Below are 10,234 nucleotides of genomic sequence, written 5' to 3'. Positions count from 1 at the left end.
AAGGAGGAATCTTGCTTGACTAACCTTCTGGAATATTTTTGAGGATGTAACAAGTAAAATGGATAAGGGAGAGCCAGTGGTGTCGTGTATCTGGAGTTTCAAAAAGCCTTTGGTAAGGTCCCACACAGGAGATTAGTGGGTAAAATTAAAGCACATGGTTTTGGGGATAGGGTATAGACATGGAAAGAAAATTGGTTGGCAGACAGGAAACAAAGAATAGGAATTAACGGGTCCCTTTCAGAATGACAGGTAGTTTCCAGTGGGGTGCCGCAAGGTTCGGTGCTGGGACCGCAGCTATTTACACTATTAATGATTTAGATGAAGGAATTAAAAGTAACATTAGCAAATTTGCAGATGACACAAAGCTGGGTGGCAGTGTGAACTGTGAAGAGGATGCAAGATGACTTGGGTTGGTGAGTGGGCAGATGCATAGCAGATGCAGTATAATGTGGATAAATGTGAGGTTATCCACTTTGGTGGCAAGAACAAGGCAGATTATTATCTGAATGGTGTCAGATTAGGAAAAGGGGAAGAGCAACGAGTTCCGGGTGTCCTTGTCACTGAAAGTAAGCATGTAGGTACAGCAGGCAGTGAAGAAAGCTAATGGCATGTTGGCCTTCATAATGAGAGGATTTGAGGAATAGGAGCAGAGGTCCTTCGGCAATTGTACATGGCCCTGGTGAGACCACACCTGGAGTATTATGTGCAGTATTGGTCTCCTAATTTGAGGAAGGACATTCTTGCTATTGAGGGAGTGCAGCATAGGTTCACCAGGTTCATTCCCGGGATGAATACTGTCATATGATGAAAGAAAAACGACTGGGCTTGTATTCACTGGAATTTAAGATGAAAGGGGATCTTATAGAAATATAAAATTATTAAGGGATTGGACATGCTAGATGCAGGAAACATGTTCCCAATGTTGGGGGAGTCCCGAACCTGGGGCCACAGTTAAAGAATAAGAGGTAGGCCAATTAGAACTGAGATGAGGGAAAACCTTTTTACCCAGAGAGTTGTGAATTTGTGGAATTCTCTGCCCCAGAAGGCAGTGGAGGCCGATTCACCGGATGCATTCAAAAGAAATTTAGATAGAGCTTTTAGGGCTAGCAGAATCAAGGGATTATGGGGAGAAGGCAGGAACTGATTGGATGATCAGCCATGATCACATTGAATGGCGGTGCTTGCTCAAAGGACCAAATGGCCTACTCCTGCACCTATTTTCTATGTATATCTATTTTACAATACATTGTATATCTATTTTACTATACATTTAATGACTGAGGACAGAATCATTAGATGTATATGTGTAGTGGAATATAATCTTGTTTATGATGTACTGATGTTATTCAGCAGCAGTGATGCGCAGTAGTGGTCTGAATGTTGCTTGCTAACATTACAGAGTAGACTGGCACCTGGACATGCAATAAACTGCCAAACTCTTACGCCACCAGGAAAATGCATTTTAATGTAAGTAGGGTAACATTTTTTATACTTTCCGTTAAACATTCACTTCAAATCGAAGATTATCCATTTTGAGTATGAACCAATTTATGACACTGATGTTGAGAGTGCTAAATTATCCCTTTGGTATTGAAAATAATCTTAACAACTGTGGAGCCACATACCTTTTAAATGGACACAGATTATCAGTAAATAAAACCTAGTCAATACACTGACTTTGTTCTTCTCATTTAAATTTCTGCAAATGGATTGGATTTGAGGTATTGTAGTAGACATGGATAATTTTGCTTACCACTTTCGCTCAGTCCGCCTGGACCTACCTGTTCTCCCAGTTGCCAAACACTTTAACGACCCTTCCTATTCCCACACTGACCTTTGTTCTTGGCCTCCTCCATTGTCAGAGTGAGGCCAAATGCAAATTGGAGGGACAGCATCTCATATGCTGTTCCTCCAATTGATATGAGATGATATGAGCATCTCATATTTACTTGGGCAGCTTGCAACCCAGTGGCATGAATTTGATTTATTTAACCTCAAGTAATCCTTGCACCCCTCCCTCTCCCACTAAAGTCGTACCAGCTTCAAAGTCGTCCTGTTGAGTCTCATTGCCTGCAACTAATTCTCACCTAATAAACAGCTAACAATGGCCTGTTTTCTTTAGCATATTAACTTTTCATCCATTCGTTCTATATTTCTATACATCACCATTTATATCTCTCGTTTCCCTTTCCCCTGACTCTCAATCTGAAGACGGGTTTCAACTTGAAACGTCACCTATTCCATTTCTCCAGGGATGGTGTCTGACCCGCTGAGTTACTCCAGCTTTTTGTGTCTATCTTTACGTGCTGTACGATGTACATTGTACCCCTGGACACATTAATATGTGTCTCTCGCTAGGCAGGAACATCTGACTATCATCCTTTTATTATCTGGCTCCACTCAATATTTTCTGATCAGATACCATAATCTGCAGCCCTTTGTTGTCTCCACACATCACTTCCCAGTCTCCATGGCTATCTCCATCCTCCCTCACCCAGCTCCTTCTGTCCACAACGCCTCCTCGAGTGGATCCAAGTATCACTTGCCAGCCCCTGTCTCTGTTCCCTTCCTCATCTCTTTATACTAGCGATCTACCATTTACATTCTTAGTTCTGATGCAGTATCTCGACCTGAAATGTCGAGTATCCCTGTGCCTCTATAGCTGCTGCTGACCTGTCAAGTTCCTTCAGCAGCTTGTTCTTTTGCTCCAGATTCCAGCATCTGCAGTCTCGTGTCAACATTCATGCTCTTCCTCCTGATCATTTCTATTGATTGGGTTAATTTCCTTTCTTCCGATTAGAAAACCTATACAGTTATAAATATTTTTTTTAAATCTAGTTTATTTTTATGACTTAAGTCTTTTTGGGTAACGCTACTTTTAATTTTTTTAAAACAGGCATTCCTATTACTAACTGCACTGGGGTGAAAAATATCATTTTAGCACAGAGAAAATACAAACACGAAGTAGGAGCAGAATACGCTACTGGACCCTGCAAACCTACTAATATGATTGTATCCTTGTTGTTGCCTACCACCATGAATCTTTCACCACTTTGTTCCTCATTCATTTATCGAACTCTGGTTTAAAAACTCAAAGATTCTGCTTCTTCCAACAGTGCGAAAGACTTACAACCCTTGGTGAAAAAGAAAATTACCTCATCTGTCTTAAATGGGGGACACCTTAAAGCAGTGATCTCTAGTTCTAAATTCTTCCACAGAAGGGAACATCTTTCCACGTCCACCAGGTAAATGCTGCCAGTTTCTTGTACTTTCAATCAATTTATTTCTCACATCAAAAGGAGCTTTCAATAGGATTTGTCATTATTTGGAGATGGACTATAAAGTGTAAAGATTGATTATTTGAAGAATGTATGTATGGGGTGAATACATACTCAGAGATCTGACATTCAGCAATACCTGGCACAGAGTTGGAACCATGACTCAGTACCATTCTTGCCATGACTCGCTACCAATCAAACCTCACACTATAAATTTCCAACTTCATATTAAAGACATGCTTTAAAAAAAAAAAGAAGAAAATTGGTTTGCTTAAATGCACAGATAAGACTTCCCCTGAAAAATAATATTTCTTAAAACTGTTACAGGCAAAGGATGATAACCAGCATTAACCCGATAAATTATAGTAGAATATCTATGGAACCAAACAAGAGCCCAGACACCAGGTAAAGAGACAGACCTATGCACAATTAAGCCTTTCTTGGTAATCAGTCGTCTAGATAGCATTTAAGAAGCACTTGCTAAACAAAAATTATCTAAACAAAATATAAGCACGGATTCAGCAGAATGTTACCTGGACTTGCAGGCTTGAGTTAAAGGGATGGGCTGAGATTTTGTTTCCTTCGGAGCGTAGAAGGTTAAGGGGTACTGAAGTATACAAAATCATGAATTGCACAGATTAAGTGAGTGCTCTCAATCTTTTCCCTAAGGTAAAGGATTCTAAAACTAGAGGGCATAGAATAAGGTAAGTAGGGGAGAGATTTAAGAAAGACCTCAGAAGCAACATTTTCCCGCAGTAGTAATATTAATCTGAAATGAGCTGCCAGCAGAATCTTTCAAAGCGGATACAATTCCACCTTTCAAAAGACATTTGATCAGATATATAAAACGTGAAGGGTTTGGAGGAATATGGGCCAAATGCAGGCAAATGGGTCGAGCCAAGAATATCAACATTTCAGTGTGGATAAGTTGGGCTGTTCCTACATTGGAAAGCTCTGACCAAATAGATTATGGTTAATAACTTCACAAATTCCAGAAATATGAGGGGGCAATTCAGTGACAATGTCTCCGTGCTGAAGTAACACAGTGGGTCAGTCTGAAGGAATGTCCCAACCCGAAATGTCGCCTATCCATTCCATCATCAGATGCTGCCTGACTCGCCGAGATATTCCAAACATTGTTTTGTTCAAGATTCCAACATCTGCAATTCCTTGAATCTCCATGCACTTTATTAATGTGCTTCATTTAAATATTCAATTTACAGTGAACTGAATTAAGAGAAATGTTTAACTGTGTTTCGCTTTCCACATACATGGCCTGTCCTACTGAGTGTGCCAAGCATTTTGTTTTTATTTCAAATTTCCAGAATCTGCAGTTCTTTTGGTTTTCAATAGACAGAAGGAATATCTCACAGCAAGAGGATTATAAGCCTGAGGCTTTGACAACAAAGATAAGTTGAAAATAATAGAACCAGGAAGACAGGTATGTTAATCCTGGACTGTAATAACTTTTACACGGTGCTACATTTGGCCTTTCTCTGCCCATCAGAGGAACAGCTTAGTTAGGCAGATATAGAATCATTTTGAGTGGTAATTGTCCCTTTGCCTCCTCTGGGCTATTGGCTGACCTATTTTGATGATCAAAGATCTCTTCAGGAGCAATTAGAATTTTAGAAAGTGCTTGATAGTTTTTTTTTGTGGTTTCAAAAAGAAAAATGCTCAGAGAAGGAAATGTTAGCAAATTAACTGGACGGAGTGTGTTTCTTGTGATTTATTCCTGTTCATTCTGTTATATTGACAAATAATTGTATAGGTGACCCTTGTGTTACACGGAAGGTGCATTCCTGGAAAACAGGATGTTCTGTACTGCAGAGCCACGTCATCTATTTATTTTTTCCATATAAATTACACAGGATCAAATCTTATTCCGTATCTCAAATTTTTGGATAGTAATTTGTGAATTTAGCAAGGGCAAATTTCCATAACCGAAATGACAGTAATGCCAGGGTTGCCTGCAAGTAAGAATTCAGTCACAATTTGAATGAGTTTTCCCTAAAGATCTGTGGATGGTAACTCAAGAGACTGCAGCAGCTGGAATCTAGAAGAATGGTCTTGACCAGAAATGTCATATGTCCATTCCTTCTACAGATGCTGTCTGATCTGCTGAGTTTCTCAACTCATTTTTTCCCCCTAAAAATCTACTTTTGAGGTTTAGTTGCCTAAATTAAATTAGCAATACAAACATAAAAGCTTGTTGTGCCAATATCCAGATTCTAAGATTTGCCTATGCGGAGAACGGTGTACAGATGGTGCCACAACATATGGCTACAATGACAGAATAGTTTTGGTATGTTAAGCGACCTGTTAAATGCAAATCCATTAATGTATATTTAATCAGAAATAGATTTGATCTGCATAGCTGTTTGATCATTCAGTCTGATGAAGGGTCCCAAACAGATATGCCATCTGTCTATTTCCCTTCACAGATGCTGCCTGACCCGCTGAGTTCCTCCCGCAGTTTGTTTATAGTTGTTTTGTTCAGGCTGATTGCATGTGATTTAAATTGATGGTGTTTAATGATGAAACTATTCTCTCAATGACTTGTTTTGTTTGTGCAAATACCATTTTGATACTTTTGATCCTAATAAATGAAATTCCATAAGATAGCACAGTGGTCCTAGTGGCAAAAGGTTCCATCATTATGTTTCTACAGATTCACAGCGCCATATTTTGGCAACTTCTATTTTGAGATCCTATCTCAATGCAACCGTCCTTCAGTAGATATAAAAATAATATATTACATGTGCTATGGCATAGTTCTATTAGAAGTATCTCTTAGGCCATATGGAAACTCCTAAGCAGCACACACAGAAGTCTGTAAGTTCAATAGAATTTGTGAATTTTTGATAGTCTTATGCAAGGAAGTCATTATTATAGTAATACTGTGTTGTCATTATTAATCAAATTCAGTATTTTGCATCGTAAGTCAGATCTTGTACATTTCTGATAGCAGTATTGATTATACTGCTTTGCAAAACCTGAGAATAGAGTTTCCAGAAAGTTATATACTGCAACTTGGTTTCAGTTCAACTACAGGCTTTGTCCCATATATTATATTTCAGTATCTGAGAACTAAGACCCTACGGAAATGGTCCCTGACAAAACATTTAGGAGAGCAAAACAACAAAACCATGAAAGATTATCTCGGTAAACCCTACCACTATTTAGGTTACAGAAATTTGCATTTAGGGAATTCACAATTCACTTCCCAAATATTTGAGATACGGTATAAAATTTGCTCTCATGTATTTTGCAGATTTTTTTTTTTTTAAACTCATTTCTTGACACGTGCAGATGGCGCAGCTTGGATATGTTAATTTGTGGGATGCATGTGACAGTGGCAAACTAGAACTTACAACTAAATTATCTTTTATTGCATTTATCTTGTCCCTATGCTCTGAATATCCCCCCAGTCTGACATGTGATTTTTTGCACAAGATTGACATGGAGCCAGATTTGGATCATGGGATTTTTTAAATTCACATCCAAACAATAGGGTGGCACGGTGGCGCAGAGGTAGAGTTGCTGCCTTACAGCACCAGAGACGGGGTGGAAGATTGCAACCTTCACGTGGTCCGTCCTGTTTCGACTAATGCAATCAACTCGAAGTGGACAAACGGAAGATCAAATAGAACAAGTTGTCCAACAACTTTAGGCTGTGCACGCCACATGAAAGAAGAAGATGCACCAGAGACCAGAGTTTGATCCATGGAAGGAAGGGGAAGTACAACGGGATCTGGGGGTCCTGGAGGGAAAAGGGGAAGTACAACGGGATCTGGGGGTCCTTGTTCATCAGTGTGGCAATCAGAACTGTACACAATATGTTTCATATAAAATATTTCAAAAGCTTTACCGAAGCAACATTCATAATAAAAAAAGAGGATATCTGTGAAATAAATGTTCTGATTACTAGCACAGCAATATACATAAGTGGGTGAGTTATAATGAAAGCGGAACGAAAAAAAGCTTTTTGACAATTATTAACTGTACACATATACTTGACAATAATGAGAAGTCTCCCATTTCCCTTTTATCCCTCCTCTAATCCCTGGTTGTTGTTGGAATGACTTAACTCACATACAGTGATTGAGATCCAAAGACTTATTAGCAATACAGCATAGGTAACTTCATCTTAACACATAACTCTAGACTGGGGAAGAAAGGGAAAACAGGCTTTCTATTAAACCAGTGGGCGGAGCTACAGTATGACTCATAACATGAGTGGCACTGATCTACACTGGTCCTTTGTTCCAATATCTATCTATCCATCTATCTGATCTTGTGCTCTTTGCAAGATTTTTCTATTTGCGCAAAAACGGTAATGTGATTGCGCTCCAATTTTTCATTGCTTACTCACCGTTCTCCTGTGCTACGAGTGCAACAAGTTTTGTTCCGATCAATGGTATATTGTAAAAGTTATTAAGGTTTAAAAGTCGTAAAAAAACGCGCATGCGCAGATTGGTCTCCTCTCCTGTCAGTCAGGAAAGTGCATTAACGGGACAGCGACGCCCCTTCCTGGCACCATCACCGCACTGATTGGCTGCGTCCACCGTCAGGCCTGGACGGGATCCCAGGTGGTGGCCGAGCTGAGAGCTGGAGTCGTGCCCAAGCCCAGGGTGTACCAGCCCCTCGGGGGCCGCCCAGCTGCCGCCATCCTAGTGCACAACCTTCGCTTTCTGCTCTGCGGGCAACTCTGGCTCAGCCGCCCGCCAACCTTACCCCTCCCCGGCACAGCAAGCCCCGCTCAGTCAATTAATATGATAAGTTTTAATCTACAATTAATATAAGTTTTAATCTATAATTTGAGAGGGAGAAGGGTAAATCGGAGGTGGCAGTATTACAGTTGAACAAAGGGGACTAAGCCAAAGTTGACTGGAAAGATACCATAGCAGGGATGACAGTGGAACAACAATAACAGGTATTTCTGGCAATAATACAGAAGGTGCAGGATCAGTTCATTCCAAAGAGGAAGAAAGATTCCAACGGGAGTTAAGGGGTGACCGTGGCTGACAATGGAAGTCAGGGACAGTATAAAAATAAAAGAGAAGTACAAAAATAGCAAAGATGAGCGGGAAGCCAGAGGATTGGGTAATGTTTAAAGAGCAACAGAAGATAACTAAAAAGGCCACGGTGAAAAAAGATGTACGAAGGTAAGCTAGCCAAGAATATAAAGGAGGATAGTAAAAGCTTCTTTAGGTATGTAAAGAGGAAAAAATTAGTTAAGACCAAAGTTGGTCGTTAAAGACTGAAAAAGGTGAATTTATTATGGGGAACAAGGAAATGGCAGACGAGTTGAAAAGGTACTTTGGATCCGTCTTCACTAAGGAGAACACAAACAATCTTCCTGATGTACTTGTGGCCGGAGGATCTAGGGTGACAGAGGAACTGACTGAAATCCACATTAGGCAGGAAATGGTGTTTGGTTGACTGATGGGACTGAAGGCTGATAAATCCCCAGGGCCTGATGGTATGCATCCCAGGGTATTTAAGGAAATGGTTCCAGAAATCGTGGACACATTGGTGATCATTTTCCAATGTTCTATAGATTCAGGATCAGTTGTGGATTGGAGGGTAGCTAATGTTATCCCACTTTTTAAGAAAGGCGGGAAAGAGAAAACAGGGAATTATAGATCAGTTAGCCTGACGTCAGTGGTGGGGAAGATGCTGGAGTCAATTATAAAAGATGGGATAGCCGCACATTTGGATAGCAGTAACAGGATCGGTCCGAGTCAGCATGAATTTACGAAGGGAAAATCATGCTTGACTAATCTTCTGGCATTTTTTGAGGATGTAACTAGGAAAATGGACAAGGGAGAGCCAGTGGATGTAGTATACCTGGACTTTCAGAAAACATTTGATAAGGTCCCACATGGGAGATTGGTGAGCAAAATTAGGGCACATGGTATTGGGGGTAGAGTGCTGACATGGATAGAAAATTGGTTGGCAGACAGGAAACAAAGAGAAGGGATTAACGGGTCCCTTTCAGAATGGCAGGCAATGACTGGTAGGGTACCGCAAGGCTCGGTGCTGGGACCGCAGCTATTTACAATATACATCAATTATTTAGATGAAGGGACTTAGCAAATTTGCAGATGGCACAAAGCTGGGTGGCAGTGTGAACTGCGAGGAGGATGTTATGAGAATGCAGGGTGATTTGGACAGGTTGGGCGAGTGGGCAGATGCATGGCAGATGCAGTTTAATGTGGATAAATGTGAGGTTATCCACTTTGGTAGCAAAAACAGGAAGGCAGATTATTATCTAAATGGTGTCAAGTTGGGAAAAGGGAAGTACAACGGGATCTGGGGGTCCTTGTTCATCAGTCAATGAAAGTAAGCATGCAGGTACAGCAGGCAGTGAAGAAAGCGAATGGCATGTTGGCCTTCATAACAAGAGTAGTTGAGTATAGGAGCAAAGAGGTCCTGCAGTTGTACAGGACCCTAGTGAGACCATATCTGGAGTATTGTGTGCAGTTTTGGTCTCCAAATTTGAGGAAGGACATTCTTGCTATTGAGGGAGTGCAGCGTAGGTTCACAAGATTAATTCCGGGATGGCGGGACTGTCATATGCTGAGAGAATGGAGCGGCTGGGCTTGTATACTCTGGAGTTTAGAAGGATGATAGGGTATCTTATTGAAACATATAAGATTATTAAGGGTTTGGACACGCTAGAGGCAGGAAACATGTTCCTGATGTTGGGGGAGTCCAGAACCAGGGTCCACAGTTTAAGAATAAGGGGTAAGCCATTTAGAACAGAGATGAGGATACCCTTGTTTTTACACAGAGAGTAATGAGTCTGTGGAATTCTCTACCTCAGAGGGCGGTGGAAGCCGGTTTTCTGGATACTTTCAAGAGCTAGATAGGGCTCAAGATAGCGGAGTCAGGGGATATGGGGAGAAGGCAGGAACGGGTTACTGATTGTGGCTGATTAGCCATGATCA

The sequence above is a fragment of the Amblyraja radiata genome, chromosome 2, assembly GCF_010909765.2.
Source record: "Amblyraja radiata isolate CabotCenter1 chromosome 2, sAmbRad1.1.pri, whole genome shotgun sequence".
In the NCBI taxonomy this organism is placed as follows: Eukaryota; Metazoa; Chordata; class Chondrichthyes; order Rajiformes; family Rajidae; genus Amblyraja; species Amblyraja radiata.
The sequence above is the reverse complement of the archived record's forward strand: the minus strand, read 5'-3'. Positions refer to the sequence as shown.